General features: G+C 37.4%; 1 long non-coding RNA gene across 1 annotated transcript; it reads left to right on the top strand.

The window, feature by feature from the left end:
- The first annotated feature begins 2,059 nt into the window (after positions 1-2,059).
- Positions 2,060-13,454, top strand: LOC116653234 (uncharacterized). Its single transcript, XR_004306765.2, has 2 exons — positions 2,060-2,157; positions 13,037-13,454. It is a non-coding gene; the product is annotated as an uncharacterized LOC116653234 (long non-coding RNA).
- Positions 13,455-21,635: the final 8,181 nt, after the last annotated feature.

The raw sequence follows: 21,635 nt of genomic DNA, 5'->3' as shown, positions 1-21,635 counted from the left end.
CTCCTCTCCTCTCCTCTCCTCTCCTCTCCTCTCCTCTCCTCTCCTCTCCTCTCCTCTCCTCTCCTCTCCTCTCCTCTCCTCTCCTCTCCTCTCCTCTCCTCTCCTCTCCTCTCCTCTCCTCTCCTCTCCTCTCCTCTCCTCTCCTCTCCTCTCCTCTCCTCTCCTCTCCTCTCCTCTCCTCTCCTCTCCTCTCCTCTCCTCTCCTCTCCTCTCCTCTCCTCTCCTCTTCTCTCCTCTTCTCTCTCTTCTCTTATGCTTGGAGACAGGCTTCCTGAATTCCACATTATTAATACCCTTTCAAAAAACTTAAAAACATGTGCTTTTTTTAGTCTCTCCTGTCATCTAATTTCACAAAATCTCCATCATTTCTTCAAACCTGTTACTTAATTGGTTGTGCCTTCAAGTATGCAAATTTCCTATATTTGGCCACTTTCTTTAACTTAGTGAACTAATGATCTCCTATAACCACTGTCATTGCCATTCTGCAATAGAGCAGTGGCACTCATTATGTGATGATATATGTAAAAGTCACCATAGTTTTACACTGGGATTCACTGACTGTACATAGCCTCTTCAAATATTCAGATCTTTATAGCAGGCATCTTAATTATTTGGAATTAATTATTTCAAATGATTTAGAATTAAACATTCGGGGAGTGCTGAAATATTATGTACAACAGCATCCAACTTTTCTGGAGAGGTTGTTTTTTCAAAGTTATGTTTATTATTCAGAAAAATCAAAGATGTAAGATAGGATCAAAGCAGTTGTACTTCAGAATGACACAGAAGGAGGGCAGTAGGAAGAGAATAAAGAATTCTGACCTACTTGAAGGCCCTTGGGTTAACTTTACTTTTTGGTTGAATGCATCAGCAATGCAATATTACATCTCTAAAAACAAACATTTTGGGGCAGAGCTTATATCAGTGTTAATGCTTGCTAAGATTGTGATTTTCTGAAAATATTTTTTTATGTAGGGCAGCTAGAATCATAGAATCACAAAATAATTTAGAATGTCAGGAGGTCATCTCTCCAGCCTCCTGCTCAAAGCAAGGCTTTGATGTTTTATTGGGTTGTTGTTAGGTTGGGGATCTGTAAGGGAGGATCTTAAATATAGAAGACAAAATTCTGCCCTGTTACTGCATAAATCTAATCTACATCAATTTATGTCTATTGCGAATAACTATGTGTATCCCAGATCATTCTGAAAATATTTTCTTTTGCACTCTTTATAACAAGAATTATGCTTGATGAATGAATTACTGTCAATATCAGGCAATATTCAGGATCTAGCAAATAAATGCGTTGGTATGGCATTATAATTTCCTGACTTTGAAATCTGTGAGATTTGGCTGTATTATATTTGTATTGCCTAGGATATTATTATTTTTTGCTTTTATGTGTAATTAACAATAAAAGCCAACAACAAGAAAAGCAGGAATTAATGTAGTTCTTCAGAAATAAATAAATAAATAAATAAATAAATAAGAAACTTAAATAAACTATTGTGAAACCTGAAAAACTAAGAGAAAATCTTAATTCTCAATACATTTTGCACTCCCACGATTCTATGGTAAGGATTCAATTCAGCATTCATTCCAGAGTTGTTCTTGAGTGTTGTAAAGAAAAGTGTCCTTTCTCTCTTTAATTTTACTTCTAGATGTAAGTATGTAATTCATTGTTCTGTCTGGGACCTGTTGATCCCACAGAAACTAAGTATTGTTTTCATTGTTGGCTAGAGATTTTTTTATTTGTCTGAAGAGAAAGTTGGCTAGGGTGAAATGAGGACAAGAAGCGAGTAAGGATTTTAAAATGATTGAATTTAATAAGAATGTGTATTCTCTGAGCTAATGCACATGTAATTCTCCTTCCCAACTACTCAAAATGCAGCTATCAATATTCTCTTGATGACAATAATATTTTTACACTGCAAATCCTTGCATGGATCCCCTTGTTTTGTTGTTGATTGAAGGATCATGTAAAATTCTTGTGAACATCTTTCTGACAATCTGAATTTTTCACATCCATCTTGTCCCCTGGTCTCTGGTGTTTTTTCTGCAGATAAAAAATTCTCCTTTACATGAGATATTGGCCTGGGAGAACTATCAACTCTCCTTTTTCTTTTCATAGGTAGGAAAACCAGCAACAGAGAAGACAGGGTAAGAGATTCAGTACTTACTTTGCTTTTACCATTTATTTTGACAAAGTAGAAGGTCTCTGGGAAGAGATTTGGGTCTGCAATTTGTCACATTTTAAGTACAATTCAGAATTCAATGCAATAAGCTTAAAGTAGCTATTTGCTGCTGGATTGGGCAAGGCAGGTAGGTTACAATTGCAGCATCTAAATCTGGGAAATTCAACCTTTTGCCATCAAGCTGCACATTTGCCACTTTGATATCTACAAGCAAGCAACATCAGAGCTTGAAATACTCTGTGCATCATTATTATGGAATGTTTTTATGTTGTTTTTTCAAAGATGAACTACCTTATTTTTTTAAGTCTTTGTAACCATTAATTACATATTTCACTCCCTGTCTTCTTTCCTATTATGTTTTACTGCAGACTTAAGAGACAAGATACCAAGAAAACTGCCTGATCTAAACTATCCTAGAATAAGAGTCACTGCTGCTTAATCATTTGGCCATGCCTCAGAGTAGTGAAATTTGCCAGGAGTTGACCTTTGAGCATATTCTTGATTGTATTTCTTTGAGCAGGCCATTTACAAAATGGCAAAGCAGTGTGACATTCATTGCTTCACCAAGAGAGTAGGGCATGAACTACATAAGTCTATTTTCAGTGTAGAAATTACTGCTTTTTCTCTTACTGGCAATCTTCCCAGTGCAATAATGATTAGTGAATTAGTGTGTAGCAAACATTTGTGATACATACACTTCCTCAAGCTGTTACCAAATAAGAAATGAATTCTATCACCAAGAGCCTTGGAACTCTTTAATGATTTTCAGTAGAACAGCTAACCTGATTTCTGCATTCACAATCTTGGCTGTCCAATACAAAACAGTGAAAGTCATCAAATACTCATGTGGATGACCATCAAAGTCTTCTCCCACAGCTAGTGCTGCTAAGTTGGCAAAATAGTATAATCAGTGCCACTATCAAATGGGATGTGGGTTTATCTATAGACCACAACAGTGGGTTCAAAGGATTTTGTAAAACATAGAGTCACAGAAGCTTTATTTGTCAAAGATTTCTATTTATTACAGATCACCACTAGCAAACATACTATGATTAACAAGGCAAGGATAGCTAGATAGATACGCTATCACAGACTATTCTGTGGATAAGGAATTTGTTGAATGATCGCAGCCACAGTATTATGATCAATGCTGTCCAAGTGGAGGCCAGTGACAAGTGATACTTCCCAGGGTCTCTTCCAACTTGGGAAACTCTATGATTTTCTGAATATCTACTTTTTTTTTTTTTTTCAGTAGTCACCGCAAATTTAAAAGAGCCAGAAAGTTGTTTTCGCAATAATAGCCTCACTGCTGTAGATAAGGACAGACAATTAACTGAAATTAAAATTTTTTACTCTATACTCAGATGCTGGTTTAAATGTTATTTCTTGTAATGAGATTGATTGTATCAGTTTTACTATGACTGAGAACCCTGATAGTTATTTGTGTTCTTGTAATCAATGATTATATAACACCTAACAAATACTTATTATTTTGGGGAAATACACAGGAGGTGCCATCATTAGCTTGTTGTATGATGTTATAAAGAATTCAAGAGATTTACTGAGGTCCCTGACATAATTCAGTGGACATCTTGACCAAATATGGGAGAACTTGACAGCAAAAGTCTTTACTGCATGAGGCAGAAATCTAACTAAATCCACTACACAGGCACAGTCTTTTGGTGTTTAGTGATTCCTGAACTTCATACAGCATGTAGCATCCCTATTTTAAAGACACCTTTACACCATGAAAATTTCAAAGTCTCTGTGAATCCAAGGTAACCATCAGCATTCCCAAGCAAACATAATCCTACATTATGAATAAGCATCAGAAATATGTCCTCTTATTCCTCTTGAACTTGCTGCATCATAATTATACTTCAAACTCATTAGTTGTTTGTGGAGAAGACAATAACCAACTGTTCCTTGTTTTCTGTCTCCATGTCACTTGTGATTTTATTTTACCCCCCTTCAGCCGTCTCTCCATGCTGAAATCACCGCATTCCATTTTTCCTCATACACAAACCCCTTTGCATTTTAGTTGCTGTCCTTCTTCGTATTAGTTCAAAATGAACATATTTTGAAAAGTAAAGACAAGGATCACACAGAGTATTCGAGAAGTTTTTCACTTTATATAATTTTAAGGTGGTATATTTTTTTCCTCATTCTTTTATTCTCATCTTCTACACCCTATTTGCACTGCTAATTACTGATAAGAAATGAGTTCTCCTTTTCATCAAACTAGTTTAGTCCCTAGAGTCCATTCATGAGTAACAGCAGCTAATATAAAGCCTTTCTTTATGTATGCAAAAATCAAGATCATTTCCTCCCCGTGCAAATTGTTTCTCCATACAGACCGAAACACAAGCACAGAAGCAGAATTGGGTTTCACTCCTCTATTTATTTTTATTAAACAATGTCTCAGTAGTTTTTGGATTACCCATGTATGTTGTTTTATTCCCCATATCAGGAGGATGTTTCAGGAGAAAAAAGAACAGCACCTAGTGAAACTCTACAAATGACAGTGGCATTATCCTCAGCTACAATACTGTCTGTAACAGAGCTACCAAAGTACTTCAGATGGGTGTAACATACATGTGCTGTGGTTTAATGCACTCCAGTAAACTACTGAATTATCTTCCAAGAAGCTTGAGAAAATGTATGTGGTTCTTATCCACTGAAGTTAACTCATGCAAATTGCTGATAAAGTATACAAACATGGAGATACTATGTTTTTTTATTAATGAAGCAATCAAACCAATTCCTGATCCTCAGGGGAAACCTAGAAAACATCACCAGAAAAATAAGCATAGGAGCTTTACCTGTGCAGGATACTAAAAATCCCAGACTGGAGAGGAATATTTGTCTTAAAATGCATTATAATCTTACTTTTCTCTCTCAACAGTCTCTCCACTTACTACTGGTGATAAATAACCTTCCTCAGTCTTATATCCATGGGAGATAATCCCTTTCTCACCTTTCCCTGCTATTATTCTTCACCCCTTCCTCCCCTTCCCCAGTCCCAGCTCCTGCATTTTACAGTTACTTTTTTCTCTTTGGTGATGAACTAAAACTAGTTAAATCCAAGGCAGTTTTTCTCCACCTACATTTAGGTTTGAAATTTTGTTTCTGCGCATTTATAAACCAAAGTTTGCCCATTATTTTCTAAGTAGAACAGTAAGTTGAGATATTTTCCCTACAAACCTTTACCTCATCAGAATCTTGAAGGTGACTTGTTAATTATTTCCTTCCAAATGAGTGATTGTTTCATAAGATGCTAAAAATTCCAGTGACCCTAGGTACTCCTGTCAAGTTTCAGAGTATTGAGTACTCATCAGCTAAAAAAACGAGATCATTAAGCACCTCAGTAACTAGTACTAACACTGTAGAGTTTTAAGAAAGGAGTAGACGTTGGGAAACTCATTCCTCCATTCCTCATGTATGCTTATTAAAACTAATTTTAATTAAACACTCATACATTTTGTTAATTTCTTTGAGTTTTAATATAATATAGCTAATTCTTCAGCTTCTTGAAGGCTTCCTCTTAGCTATGACTGAGTTGTGCTTGGCACTTAATTATATATGAAGAGTACCTGGCTACATGGATGCTTTCTGTGGGCTGTGATAGTGAGAGAAAAGTTCATTTTCCTCAGAGATGATTATTTCTATTTCTTCCTGCACTTGACATATTTACATCTTAATGAAACACAGTGTTCAAAACAAATTAACCTTATCATTATCATACCTCTCCCTGCTACTATTACTATAGCCTAAATTTAGCACAAACTTTTGTAAAACATGTACAGAGTATTTGTGCCTTTGAGGATCAGTGCCAGAAAGCAGGAAATATGCCTTGAGACATGTTTAGCTTCATGGAATTTTCAATTTCATCCACTTTTATTTACATAATTTCAAAAAGAAATCCAGCTCAGAGTGGTATTTTCTAGCTGGGAATATTCATACAGTTCCTGTGTGGACTGACATTTTGGAAATGGAAGGTATGTGTAACCTTCAAGGGTTACAGAGTCCTTGTGCAGCATAGCATTTTGCAGATCATTACAGCTTAACAGACCTGTTAGGTTTTGGTCTCTGAGCAGGACTCCCAGCCTAGATTGCTGACTCATATCTGTGCCATTAAAATACTAACACATCAAGTAGGGGTTTGGAGGTGTTTGCTGTTTTTCTTTGATGTATATGCCATGGCAGAATGACTCTGTGGAGTAATTCTGTAGCAGGTACACTGCTTGATATTTTGTGACCATAATCATACCAAATTCTCAGTAGTGGCTGAAAGGAACAGTACTGCTTTGAGACAGAAATTAAGAACTGAAGAGTAGAAATAAACCGTGACTTGGCAAGCAAGATGTTGAATCATGGCGTCCCTTTTAATATTTAATATTCAACAGATACTGTTGAATACTTGTCTGTATGAAAGAAATAAGAGAGCATAGTATTGTCAGTGTTGCTAGAAAAAACAATTCTGTTTCACTATTTGAGATATCTGGAAGCTCTGGATCCACAGCAGGTGTGTTAGAAAACTTGCAAATCAGGCAATAGCAGCCCTTCATAACTAAACTTTGCTAACTTGACAGTCATTGACAATGCAGGTTGCCAATGATAAATTATCAATTGTTAACAAGCATTACTGTAAGTTATTGATAGCAGTCAGTCCTTAAATTCATATTGTGCTTTATCTTTGAGTTTACAACACTAGGAAGCTATGTCTTAAAATCAGACCTGATAGGTAATACAGTGGTAGTAGTTGGTCTTTGGCAGCGTTTGTCTTTGGCAATACATATCATTGTGAGCAGTGCCACATAGAGTAAAGGATTTATGAAGTTTTTCAACTTCTCATACTGTCCTGTCAGTGAGGGGCTGTAGGAGCTCAAGAAATTAGGAGGGGACAAGAGCAGGACAGCTGCCCAAACTGGTCAAGGGGATACCTCTTGGAAGCTGGAAGGTATAAATCAAGCATATATTGATTTTCTAATACTCGAGGTAAGCAGGTTTCAGCTATTTTATTTAGCTGATAAAAATTAAGATATACCAAGTTATATACCAAGGTATATCTTAATCTAGATTTTGATCAGACAGACCACTTTTTGCACACCCCTGTAATTGCCTTTAATCTCTCTTACTGGAGACTCTTAGATTTGGATTACACAGAATCACAGAATGACCTGGGTTGGAAGGGACCTCAAGGATCGTGAAGCTCCAACCCCCCTGCCTGGCAAGGCCGCCAGAATTCCATGTTTACTAGATCAGGTTGCCCAGGGCCCCATCCAACCTGGCCTTGAACACCTCCAGGGACGGGGCACCCACAGTGTCCCTGGGCAGCCTGTTCCAGTACCTCATCACTCTCCTAGTTCAACCTTCTTTCTTTCTTTCTTTCTTTCTTTCTTTCTTTCTTTCTTTCTTTCTTTCTTTCTTTCTTTCTTTCTTTCTTTCTTTCTTTCTTTCTTTCTTTCTTTCTTTCTTTCTTTCTTTCTTTCTTTCTTCCTTCCTTCCTTCCTTCCTTCCTTCCTTCCTTCCTTCCTTCCTTCCTTCCTTCCTTCCTTCCTTCCTTCCTTCCTTCCTTCCTTCCTTCCTTCCTTCCTTCCTTCCTTCCTTCCTTCCTTCCTTCCTTCCTTCCTTCCTTCCTTCCTTCCTTCCTTCCTTCCTTCCTTCCTTCCTTCCTTCCTTCCTTCCTTCCTTCCTTCCTTCCTTCCTTCCTTCCTTCCTTCCTTCCTTCCTTCCTTCCTTCCTTCCTTCCTTCCTTCCTTCCTTCCTTCCTTCCTTCCTTCCTTCCTTCCTTCCTTCCTTCCTTCCTTCCTTCCTTCCTTCCTTCCTTCCTTCCTTCCTTCCTTCCTTCCTTCCTTCCTTCCTTCCTTCCTTCCTTCCTTCCTTCCTTCCTTCCTTCCTTCCTTCCTTCCTTCCTTCCTTCCTTCCTTCCTTCCTTCCTTCCTTCCTTCCTTCCTTCCTTCCTTCCTTCCTTCCTTCCTTCCTTCCTTCCTTCCTTCCTTCCTTCCTTCCTTCCTTCCTTCCTTCCTTCCTTCCTTCCTTCCTTCCTTCCTTCCTTCCTTCCTTCCTTCCTTCCTTCCTTCCTTCCTTCCTTCCTTCCTTCCTTCCTTCCTTCCTTCCTTCCTTCCTTCCTTCCTTCCTTCCTTTCCTTCCTTCCTTTCCTTCCTTCCTTTCCTTCTTTCTTTCTTTGTTCTTTCTATTTTATTTTTTTTGAAGAAAAATATTTTCAAAGTATCTACATATTATGTTTTTCTTGTTTTTGGCTTGGTATTTCTCTTTCTCACTCTCTCTCTCTCTTTAATTTTACTGAGATAAAATTTCTGAATGCATTACAGTCACCTCACTTTTGCTCCTGTGAAATTTTTGAACATTTCGTGAAAAGGTTTTAAACTCTTGCTTGTGTGGGTTGTAAAAAGAAAATGATAGTAGTTCAAAACTGACAACCATTAAAACTAGTAAAACTCATAGAAATGTATGTCCATATTATTAGTTTTGGGCATTAACAGACTTATTTTTAGAAATTTTCTGACCATAGGATTTGAGCTTTCAAAAGTATTTGTGCAGAGATATTTATCAGGAAATGTCATTTGTAAAGCTTTACTCTAGTTAAATATGTGGCTTTCAATTATCATCTTTCATAAACAGTCTAAATTCATAAAAGAGACATTTTAGTGGTTATATCATAAGAGATATGGTCTGAGATCATGTAGTGGCCACACTCATATGTCTCTAGATACTTTCTCCTTTGTACTTTTTTTGTTGTTGTTTATTTTGTGGCAGGAAGTCTAAAAATACAAAATAACAAAATCAAACAAGAAAAAACACACGCAAAAAAAATCACAATTATTCCACTTCTAACTTCAGAAAATTGAACTTTCTTTCTATTTCTACCATTACAGTCATTAATAAGCTTCTAGACATTTTGCAAGTATTTTGACCTACAATCTTGTTTGTTTCAAAGGTGAAGACCTTGAAATGCCATGCAGTTGGTAGCATGGTTCTTAATCATGCTGTCAAAGTGATTGCCAGGAATTTAATCTTATTAAGCAGCTGTAAGTTCTAAAACCACAGCTGTTAAGTAAAGTGATTGCTGGAAACTGGAAAATAAACAGAATAATAACAAACAACAGAAACAACATCAACAAACAGATAACAACAACCAACAAAACAAAAAGCCATAAATTTCAGTATAAAATTGGACTCATGTTTGAATTTACCTGATGGCTTCAAAACCATATCCCCATTTGATGTGTTGCTCAGAATGTGACACTCTGAAGACTGTGTAAATCATTCAAGACAAAAAGATATTTGGGGGTCAGACTCTTCTTCCCTGTAACTAGCACGTAACTAGCAACAGGATTAGAGGGAATGGCCTCAAGTTGCAGGAGGGGAGATTCAGATTGGACATTAAAAAAAACTTACTCTCCAAAAGAGTGGTTGGGCACTGGAATGGGCTGCCTGGGGACGTGGTGGAATCACTATCCTTGGAGATGCTCAAGAAATGTTGTACTGAGTGAAAGTGGGAAATACTGGTGGCAGGTAGAAGGTTAGACTGAATGATCTTGGAGGTCTTTTCCAACCTTGGTGATTCTATGATTCTAAATAATAGAATCTTAGAATCACTTTGGTTGGAGATGGCCCTTAAGATCATCAAGTCCAACCAGTCATCTAATGTTACAGTACAACTGCTTAACTGGGTCCCTAAAAACCATACTCGCATACATCTAAATAAACTCCTTCAGGGATGGGAACTCTACTGCCTCCTTGGGCAGTCTGCTCCAGTACTTGACCGTCCTCTCCATGAATAAATTCTTCCTGATCCAATTTAAATTTCCCCTTGAGCAACATGGGATGATTTCCTTGCCTCATGTCTCTTGTCACCTGAGAAAAGAGACTAACACTTTCTGCAGCTTCCCTTCATGTAGCTGCAGAGGATGTTGAGATCCCCTCTCTGCCTCCTTTTCTCCAGATTGGGTAGCCCCAGTTCATTTATAAACTCATTTGTCTTGTTTTCTAGTCCCTTCACTAACTTTGCTGCTCTTCTCTGCACATACTTGAGTAACTCAGTATCTTTCTTGTAGAGGGGGGCCCAAAACAGAGCACAGTACACGAGGTGTGGTCTCATTAGTGCAGATGGACAATCCCTTCCCTAGTCCTGCTTACTACAATATTTTTGATGTTAAGGATGCCACTGGCCTTCTTGATCATGTGGACAAACCACTTACTCGTATTCAGCTGGCTGTCAACCACAACCCCAAGGTCTTCCCACACTTCTTCAAGCCTCTAGCACTGCATGGGATTGTTGTGACCCAAGTGCAGCAGCTGGCAGTTGGCCTTGTTGAATGACTTGTGACTGACCTTGTCTATTTTATATTCAGAAGTGACTACATTGTTGACTCAAGCCTTACCCGTAGGTGTTAGCTGTTTCATTGGAAACATTATATTCTGAGTGGAACCCAGTAAAATGAACAGTATGTTTTATGTTCCAAGTGGCACCAAACTTGCAAATAAAATTGTGGCAAAGTATATACAAAAGGCAGGAAAATTAAATTATACGAATGTAGTTGGTAAGAGGCCTTGATGCTTTTCCCTAAATATATTTCTAGCATTCTGGCTCCACTATTAAATGGTCTATTTAAAAAGTAAATAGAAATGCTACCATAATTTGACAAAATGTCTCTATTGATTTTAGGGTTTTATTGAAAATATGATTTTTTATTTTTTTTTAATGGAAAATGATTTCTTAGTTCTCACACTGAAAGATGTGGGTTAACCTGTCAAATTGAAGTGCACTTTACCACAGGTTTCTGAACTGCTCAACGTGACCTCAGCGTGAGGTGCAATCAACGAGGCAGGTAATAGCATGCCAGCAAGAATATGATCTACTGAGAGAGACCAGTTTCAAGGAAACTAGACAGCATGAGTCCTTTGAACTTCCATTGAGCACTGCAGCAGGAATAACTAACATAATTTTAAGCTGCCCTGATAGTTTCTATTGTCTGACTAACTGAACTACTTAAATTTATTTGGAGTAATCCTCATCAACCTTTAAGTTAGATTCTCTGATGGATACACTTGGGTTTAGTCTAGATGGTTTTCTTCCTAAAGTTTCAGCGAGCAATGAAAATTCTCCTACCACTATGCACTATATTGTAGCACTTTGCTTATTCACTGAATTACTTTTACTGATTTTTTGTACTATGCTTTTGGACACTTGACATGGATCACCAAAAATGCTTTCTAATTTATCCACTTCACATATACTGAGTAGCATTGTGGAGACCAGGGCACCAGACCAAGATAAATGTTGCATCCTCCTTTGCATCTGGCTTTTGTTCCTGGGAAAACCAAGGAATGAGTTGTCTTTGAGCATGTATTTTGGGTGCATGTAGGTGAAAAAATTGTCGGGAAAGAAACATCTTGAATTTACCAAGAGTAAATCCTGCCTAGCCATCTATGTATGATATAATAACTATGCAGATAGATGATGGGAGGGCACTGGGTTCCATTTACATCAACTTTGGCGAAACTTTAAAACTGTCCCTGGATTAATCTTGTATCAAAACAAATGGATGGACAAATGGATTGAGTAGCTGGAAGGATTGGCTCACAGAGTTGTAGTTAATTGACCATATTCTACCTGATGATTGACACAGATGGACTACAGTGAGGGGCTATCCTGGGACATAACCTGCTTGTCTTCTTTCTTGTCATAGAGGAGCTGATGGCAGACACCTTTATCTACATTGCAGATGATTTCAGGGAACACTCAATACGCTTAACAGCAAGGTGACCATTCAGAGTAGCACAGAGAATTTGGAGGAAAGAGACAATTTTTTAAAAAGTCAGCAAATGCAAAGTGCTGCCCCTGGGAATGAAGAACTCCTGGCATCAGTGCAGGTTGGGAATTCCTGACTAGAAAGCAGCTCTGTGAGTAGGATCCTGGGGGACTTTGGTTGGTAGTAAGCTGAGTGTGAGCCAGCAGAGGCCCTGGCAGTATCAAGGACTATCATCATCCCAGACTTTATTAACAGGAACACACTGCGCTGATGGAGGGAAGGGATTATTGCCCTTTACTCACATTCATCACATCTAGACTATAGCAGACTTGTTTTGATTTTCCTAGTACATGTAAAGCATCAATAAATCACAATAAGTTTATTGGAGATCAAAAAGTCGGTGATGGCTGGATCTCTTGCTCTGTGAGAAAAGGCTCAGGGAGCTGAACTTAGTAAGAGTGAAGGAGAAATGGCTCTGAGGGGGGGCCTAATAGCATTCACTACTGCCTGCAAGGAAAGTATTAAGAGGACAGAGTGCTCTTTACAGCAGTGCAAAAGATATTTATCATTGACTGAATGAGCAAGGCAGAGAAATTTAAGGCTATGTTTTTCTCAACTTCCCAGTCCACAATGTACATATTAAAATAATCGTATGGTCGAGAGCTGTTAGTATTATAACTTACATTACCGAGACCTGTGTGGATAGGAAGCACTACAAGTAAATCACATGCAGGAGATTTCAGAGTTTCATGGATTTCTTGAGATGGGAAAGAATGAAATGGAATCCTCAAGAATTTACTTAATGGCTCATCACTACCTGTAGTCAAATGTCTTGATTATACAGCACTCACATCCTGTTTCAGGCCTAGTGTTGTTCATGTGAGGCATAGGAAGCCCTCTTGAACTCTCTGAAAGCTACAGTTTTGTCACTACTGTCTTAGGCAACAGGAATTTTATTATTTGAGCTCTGTGTGAAATCAAAATCTGTAAAGATGCTCTGCATGAGGACGTGCCAATTCTGTTCAGAGAAGATAAGTGAATTTATCTGTTTATGTTTTCTTTCAGATACACCGCTTCGGCATGCTGTAGGCTCAAGATTGCTGTGAAAGATCATGCCATTCTATTTCCACTGACTTCTGAAACTTTTTTCTTAATCTGTAGTTATAATTTCCTTACAAAGTCATCCTCCCTTTTCTTTCCTCTCCCCCCACAATAAATAAATAAATAAATAAATAAATAGATTTTTTAAATATTACACAAATGGTAAACATTCTAAGTCCATTCTTTATAATCTGACATCTCTTTATTTCCACCAGTCTTTACATTAATACAAATCTAATTGCTGAATTTAGTTCAAAATGGCTTAATGTTCAAAAACGATCTTGGCTTTAGACAATGTCAGAAGAGAAGTTTTCCTTCCACAGAGCCTGTACTTGACAAAAGTGTCAAATACGTTGAATAAAATATGCTTCTTTCTGTGATATTTCTGTATGTGCTTCTATTCCTTTTTGACATTCATTGCAGTGAAAATGTGAATACCTCCCCATGAAAATAATTTTACATAATTTTATATTTGAAATTATGGAAGTATCTGTAAGGTAACTGTTAAATTACGTCCTGTGTTTAAGAACTAATGGAATTTTCTTTAAAGCTGCACTGGGCTATCAAAATATAATCTATGGATGTGTTTTTGTTGTACCTTTTTACATATGTCTTCCGGGCCTTGGAAAGACAGATGATCCAAGCCACAGGAACATTTTGACCATGTTAGGACTGGGAAAGACTGAAGACTGCTGGTGCAAGTTCCTCTCGAAGAGCTGGATATTGGTAGGACAGGACTAATATACATAGGGAAAGGGGCATTCTCCACACCAAAAATGCAAGCAGTGCTAAGAATTGTCTGGACCTGGAAGATTGCTTTCTTTATAAATAGGTTATAACATAATAAAGCTTTGCTTCATATTTGCTTGGGGATATAGAAAAGTGATAAAGTATCACCCTTCAAAATAAAGGCATTTGCAAAGTTTGGTTCTTAGTATAAGTATTTTGATGACCTATAAATTCTCAGAGACCTTAATTGTACTGTTAATATAAAATTGATAAATTATGCAAATGAATGAGTGTTTAACCAATTGAATAAAGTACTCAATGTGTAAAAAGAATCTATGACTCCGTTGAGCTGTAAGTGAATATGCAAATTAAATAGCTTTGGTTATGAAAAGACTTCTGTAAGAAGTAATTACTTCTTGCTTCCTATAAGCTGATGCAATATTTCTTGGCTATTACAGATTTTTCAAGAAATTATTATGAGGATGAGCAGGATAGCAAACCGCTAGCAAGTTTTTTGTTTAGTTAAAGCTCTTCTTTAGATTACTTTAAAAGGAAAGCTAATGCTTTTATTTCAATTCTGCTTAGCAGAAATGATTAATACTAATTGGGCTTAGCATAAACTCACTTTAAAATGACAATCAACACAGTAAGTTCTTCCACAAGGCATGTAAACTGTAAAACATGTTGTCAAAGCAAGCCACATCTGGCTTACACACTATTGGTACGAGAGGACCTGAGAGAAAACATTTGAGACAATAGTGTAAAAGGGATTATTTCTCTAAATAGAAATGGCACGTATTTAATGTCTCCTTAAGGAATTCAAGGTCAGAGTAGCATCCCTTCAAAGGCAGTCCCCACAACTCAGGGTAGAAGAGCTGCTCTTTGATATCATGATTTAGTCCTTAATTTAATGTTTGTCTTATTTATTTTCTCCAGAAAATAATAATAGTAATGATAAAAATATATATTTAAAAAACAATGCAAATTCAAACCACCTGTTGACCAATGCCCAACCAGTCACTGAGCAGTGGCTGCCCTCCAGCCAACTCCCCATATTTTCAGTATTTTTCACATAACATCATGCAGTATGGAATACCGCTTTGGCCATTTTAGGTCAGCTGTACTGATTCTGCCTTCTCCAAGTTCCTTGTACTCCTTCATCTCCTTTGCTGGCTTAACAGTACAACATGCTGAAAAAATGAAACATCCTCAGCACTATGCAGCACTTCTCAGCAAGAAGCTGAAATAGCCTTGCCTCTGTGAAGCTGCTGCTCAGCAACAGATAAAATACAGGTGTGTTATCAACATTGCTTTTCTCCTAAAGCCAAAACACAGCATCATACCAGACATGATGACAAAAACGAACTCTGTCCCAACTGAAACCAATACAATACATTCTGATTAAGCTTTTTTTTCAGACATTGAACAAAGTGTATAAATATAATCTCCTAGCTTGCTTTGATGGTTTGTCAATAGTAAACCCAGTCTCAGTGCACAGACTTGTTCCCTCAGCTCTCCCCATCACATGAGCTTCCTTTGCACCTCTGACTAACTCAGCTTTCTGCAGGGAGGATTGGCTGAGTAGTCACATACACCTACTCTCAGTGTCCCACCCAGACTTAAACCTGGCAAAAAAATTTAAGTTCTCCAAGAACCATACGGACAGGCTGAAACTTGCCTGAAAATGAGATTGCTGCCTTATGGCTTCAGTCAGAACATTTTTTGAGGGGGTGTGGATTGTAAGGGGTGGTGTGAACAAAACCAAAACGAGACACAGAAATGAAATGAAGAGTAAAAGTCATAGTGTACTAATCAGCAATTCATTCAGCTTCTTCAGACATTAAAGAGATGAGCAGATCATGTTGACAGAGAAATATAATATATAAAATTTCCAGATCAACAATTGTTTTGTGTCTGATTCAGACTTCAAGAAGCCACAGAATCCCTTTTTTAAAAAAAAACAAAAACAAACAAATAGAAAACTTTTCTGTTTATTTCTCCTAAGGGCACTGGCAGTCCCCATGGTCTCTTAAAACTAAAGAACTGGAAAATAAACTATACTGCTCACTTAATTGACCCTGTCCATGCTGGATTGTGACTTACTTTTTCAACAAAGAAAATGCTATTCTTCTTGGTGAGTTTGGGTCATGACTCACTGTGAACTAGAACAACAAAACAGAAAACTAGGTGGTAAGTGCAGCTGTAATGACGTTTTGCATATAACACATTTTATATTGGAAGAATGTGAGATGTTCCAATGCAGAACTTATTCTCCTACAAAAGAGAAATGAATAAATATATTTACATATGGAGGTAGAAAAAATGAAATATAAAAAATGTGGAGAGAAAAAAATAGGTTTGTTTCAATATAGCAGAATTTCATCTTTTAGTATAAGTGCAGAGTGTTATGAGGTTGTACTCAGTCAACTGCCTTTAGCAGAAAACACTTATGAAGAAGGCAGTGGGTTTGATTGTACTTGAAAAAGGATGTACGCATCATATTCCTGTGTTATTCCTAATATTAGTACTTTTAACAGATAGGAACTTTTAGTGAATACTAAAATAATTACAAGATAAAAACTTCATATTTCTGTATGAATACTTGGATAATTATTATTGAAAAAGCAGTCTAAATAAATGTATCCATTATGAATTTCAATACAAAGAGGAAGACAATAAATATAAAAGAAAATCAAGTACTAAAACCTGCATTTTTGGTTGGGGAAAAAGGAGAAATTTGGGAGGCTGGAAATGATCGCATTCATTACATAAATATTTAATTGAATGTGTACCTCCTAGAATCATAAAATTATAGAATTGCCAAGGTTGAAAAAGACCTCCAGGAGTATTCAGTCCAACCAACCACCTACAAGCAATATTTCCCCACTAAACCGTATCCCTCAGTACAACATCTACCTGTTTCTTGAACACTTTCAGGGACTGTGACTCTGCCACCTCCCTGGGCAGCCTGTTCCACCACTGGCTTTTGGATAATATGTTTTTCCTAGGGACATCTTGGTACGCTACAGTACTCACAGCATATCTTGGAATCGATAAATGCATGAGCAGAGATTCAGTGATTTCACTTTAAATGTAGTCATTTTAGACATTCAGTGATACAAGGCAGAAGAAATATTTAAGAATTAAATATTTATTTAATTTAAAACTCCTATGCTAATGTATTACTGGGGTCCCTACAGCAGCCTAGGTAGATGACACAGGTGAAAAAATGGTAATGTTATGGAGCTTAAAAACTAGTCTCTCGTAATTAACTTTTATAGCCTGTTGTATGGTAATTGTTAAGTCACAACTAGAACCACTGATTGAGCACCCAAGGAAAGGACCTGGTTAGCCCGGAGAACACAGGTGAAGGCAAAGGGTGGAGCCTGGCTGCACCTCATGTAGACCTCACTTAACAGCTGACTGCCACTGGGGAAGGATTATTTTCTGAAGATTCCTCTTCTGTGGCGCTCTGCCTTGGGAGCCTAGATCTTCAGAGATGGGTGAGCAGTCCTTTATCCTTCCCTTATAATATCTTTCTGTAGCGTTGGTCTCCTTGTCATCACACCTCTTATATCATCTTTCCACTGTTACACTTGCCAGCAAAGTAGTTGAGCCTTACTGAATTTAGACTGCCTAAATTAAGTAATTTGTAACATTTCAGATCAGGTGAGAAAGTCAGCTTCTGACAGGAAAGATCTTGGGGATTCATGAGACTCAACTAGTTTCAAGACCTAAATTTAGACCATGACCGGTCTCAGTGCTGAGCAAGTCAAGAGCTTGGAATCTGTCCAGAGTATCTGCATACAGGCACGCAGTTATGTGTAGTCAGGCTTTGACACCACTTAATTGACAGCTAAGTTTCTGAAACTGTTGAGTGTTACTGATTGTAAGCTGCCTCATTCATAGGTAAAATGTACTAGAATGTGCCTTGGATCAATAGTTTTAGGAGGTCTATTTTTGCCTGGGCCATTCTAGGAGTACATGGGCGTGGATTAAGCTGATGAACACTAATAACTCAGAACTGTTGCCACTGTAACTCAGAGATGTTAAATACTGTGTTTCTGTCCTTTCTTTGATCTTTCAACACCAAAGCATTATTCAGATTGATTCTCTTAGCTTATCTCCACCTCTAGTTTCCTCTTAATTGTACTCAGTAACTGTTTAAAAAAATAAATAAATACAATAAAAGTATAAAAGAATAAAACACATTTTCTTAGAGGAAGGTACGTGAAGTAAGAAAGGATTCAGTCGCTACCACTTTGCCTTTTTCAGCTGGAAGTTATTTCATTTGTACATACCCATAGAGGTAAATGTAGCTGTGGGTGATGTAAGATGTGAACCCTGATTATGGTTCTCCACCCACTGACTGTACAGCAGCACTCACCTTGTTCTTAGCTATTCTTATGCTACAGGGGGCTCTCTGCCTTTGTAAATCAATAAAAACGATTGTGGAAGGAGAACAAAGAGTCTTGAAAGAACCTCTTCTTGCATTTCAAAGATACGCAGTTTGTCTTGGACATAAAATGTGAGAGTCACTATTCCTTGTAGCTTTTCTCCTCTGTTTCCCTGAAGGGGGGAAGTAGTAGAAACTAAAACTGTTTTATCTTGACTGTAGTTTAAAATAGCTAGTATAATTAGTCCAAACTATCACTGCAAGAAAGCACATACATTAGTCAAGTAACATCTGCCATTCAGTGCCTAAGCTTAAACATTATCTGTGTATCAGAAAAACTCTTCTAGTAATTTTAGTGCAGTTTAATATCATTAACACTGAAGTATGCAAACAAAAGCAGACTAGTTCCAAAACAGCAGCAGCAATGATATTCCTGCTGTTGTTACTTAGTACCCGTGGACTGTGTACAGCTTTTTTTAGAAATCAAGCCTCTTGTAGACCCAACATCAGCAAGACTCATACTGTGGTTTAACGTTACACATCCTGTACGTTACATCAGTTTAGTTTCACATGTACTAAGAACATTGTATGAAGACAAAAATTTTGCTGTGTTTTTAGGCTGAATTTAATATTTGCCAGATGCCACTACTCACAGAACTATTTAATTTTAAAAGCATTTCAAATTGGATATCTGAAAACTGACATATCATACGAAGTATGTCGTATCATGTCACTTTAAAGCAGCAGCACAATGTCTGAGACCCCAGGTGGTCCAACTTCATTTCACAGTGATAATGTACATGGAGCAGGGACCATCCTTTGTTTTATGCTTTCACATTACCATGGCTGAATTTGGAGGTGCTACAACAGTATGGTCTGTCAGGCAGACGGTGGCAATTGTATTATTTTCTTGCTAACAAATACTGCATACCGATATTCTTCAGGTCGTTTGAGAACAGAACAAGAAACAATATGACTTCTCTGTGCTTCCAGTCCTTTCCTGGGTGGTTCTGGTGTAGTTGTAAAATGTTACAAACTGGGGACCACAGTTTTGTGACCCAAAGAAAAGAGAATTCTGCTTAATTTTATTTGGGTAAAGGTGGGAGAAGTATTGATCAGATTACTGCTACTGACAAAAGGCAAAAGGCCAGCCACCTCAAGGGTGTGTATAACAGGGGGTTCTCTTGCAACCCTCTATGAATGCCTACATCTTCTGCTTGGTTTTCTTCTCTGATGCACTTGCATACCAGTGCGCACAGCATGAGGAATGAACAGGAAGAATTAGAGATCTGTGTGCAATTACAAGGCCGTAACCTCAAATCTGTCTTGTCTGTACCACAACTGTAGGGGTCCATGGCACATACTGGTCCAGAGACTGGACCTGAGGATTGTACCCTGTTTATTTAGCCATGTCAGTATAGTCACAGGAATCTGCTGTGCTGTTGCTCCATTAGCATAGTCTACTTCCAGAACTACAAAACCTTATCTTAGCACCTCTCAGATCACTTTTTCTATGGAGAGGTCACATAGGGGTTAGTGCACTAAGGGGTTTATGGTGTACTAGTTCCTGCTGAGTCTGTGTTCCAGCGTATTTGCCACTTGCTTGCTGCTTGTCTGCAGCTGCTGTGGGTAGTTCTTAATTTATAATAATATTCAGTGATACAGTCCACATACAATCCACATCACTTAAGTAATGCATATTTGACATAATTGCTTTTTTCTCAAAAGGGCTGTTTCCCTAGGGCTGTGTTATCTCAGTGAAGCAGCATGTGTTTAATGCCAAAACTTCTCTCTGCTGTTTCAGTGTAGTTGTAGTACCATATTCAAATGTAGTTTCCAGATCTACATGCTCATCAGGCCTACTCTAGCATAAAGCTTTACCGTGAGTCAGCTCTTCTGCTCTCCAGCAGTTACCTGTATTCACTCTCAGTCTTCTGTCTTAGAGGAGTTGCTTTTCCTGCCCTTCTTCCTCTACACCACACTACTGATTACTTTAAAAAAGGTGTACTTCACATTTCCCATCAGCATCAACACATTTTTGAATAAGACATTCAGTTCAACTGGAACAGAGGTTGTATACATTCCTGTGATTTTTCAATACTTCAGTAAAATTAAACACCAGTAATAGATATTTTCTGATGAGATCATGCATTCCTGAGTCAATGATATTCGAAGATTGTCTGTGCTGGGACGAGGACTGTCAACTTCTGACACTCACACTGGTCAGTGGGAATTACTGAAGCAGTCTCACATCAAGTTCTGCCCGTGAGTTTTGTTTCATAGCATCTGACATCTGCAGGAGTGCTTACAAAACCTATTTTTCTCAAATGTAAACATCTACAGGGTCTTTGCCTTTAGAAGGCATGTTTAAGTTGTCATGACATCCAAATACTTAATAGTTTGCCAGATTTGGTTATTCTCATTTTATTTTTCTGATAAGGATATTTATATTCTGAAACATCAATTTTAATGTCACTGAACAAAGAGAAAATAAAACAGGGAATTCCCTTCTGAGTACATGTGAATTTCTAATAGCAGAATCTTGATAGTTTTTCCACACACTGTACCTCCAGCTGGCTCAAGAACTTTGACTGCCTCCATGTAGTAGAAAAATTATACCCCTGCTGTGCACTTGTGTTAAAATTTCTGTTAAGACTCAAAATATAAGGCTCATGCCACCCTATTATCAAAGCTGAAAAGGCAAAGACTCCTTCTCGTGATATTTTAAATAATACCAGAATTTAATTGTGATTGATTTAGAACTCTTTTGTAAATAAGTGAACTATGTTAAATAAATGGTTTTCTGTTGAATCTGGGTTTGAGCAAAACCAAGATTAAAAAAGACATAAAATAACTCAGAATTTACTGTAACCTAGAAAATTTTTAGCAAGGCCTTTATTGTACAGTTATTCCCTATTATACTGTATTCTAGACCTTACATTCATCTGTATATTAAAGGAACAGTGTACTGTGTTAATGTATTATATCTTTGCTTACGTTCACACTAGTTGCTTGGTATTCTTACTGTTGTCTTTTGGTAGGACTTTCATTTTATTTCATGCTTTATTTTTGCTGTTTTCTTTTTAAAAATGATCTTACAGATAATGCCTTTTATGTTCCTGTCTGTAACAGTTAAGCAAATATATATAATAACTACAAGATGGAGAGATTAGTGAGAATTGTCTTTGTCTTAAACATCTGAAACTGTCTGTAAATTACAAACATTTTAAAAGGTGAAGGTGACCTGCTGTGTAGCTTACTTTCAGAAAACAGAAGTTTCAGGTAATTTATTTATTTTCAGTTTTCAGTGGGCATCTTCTCTTTGTTTTCATAGTGAAAGTTAAACAAAGATAGTAAACAGAGCTCTGAGAATTTTGCAAACTGGAAAAACATTCTTTAGTTATTTTTGAGTCAAAGGCTTGAGAATAACCAAAAATG

Source organism: Coturnix japonica, chromosome 3 (genome assembly GCF_054131305.1).
Source record: "Coturnix japonica strain WE chromosome 3, WE-NBRP24, whole genome shotgun sequence".
NCBI lineage: Eukaryota > Metazoa > Chordata > Aves > Galliformes > Phasianidae > Coturnix > Coturnix japonica.
Note: the sequence above shows the minus strand (reverse complement) of the source record. Positions and strands in the feature narration are given on the sequence as shown.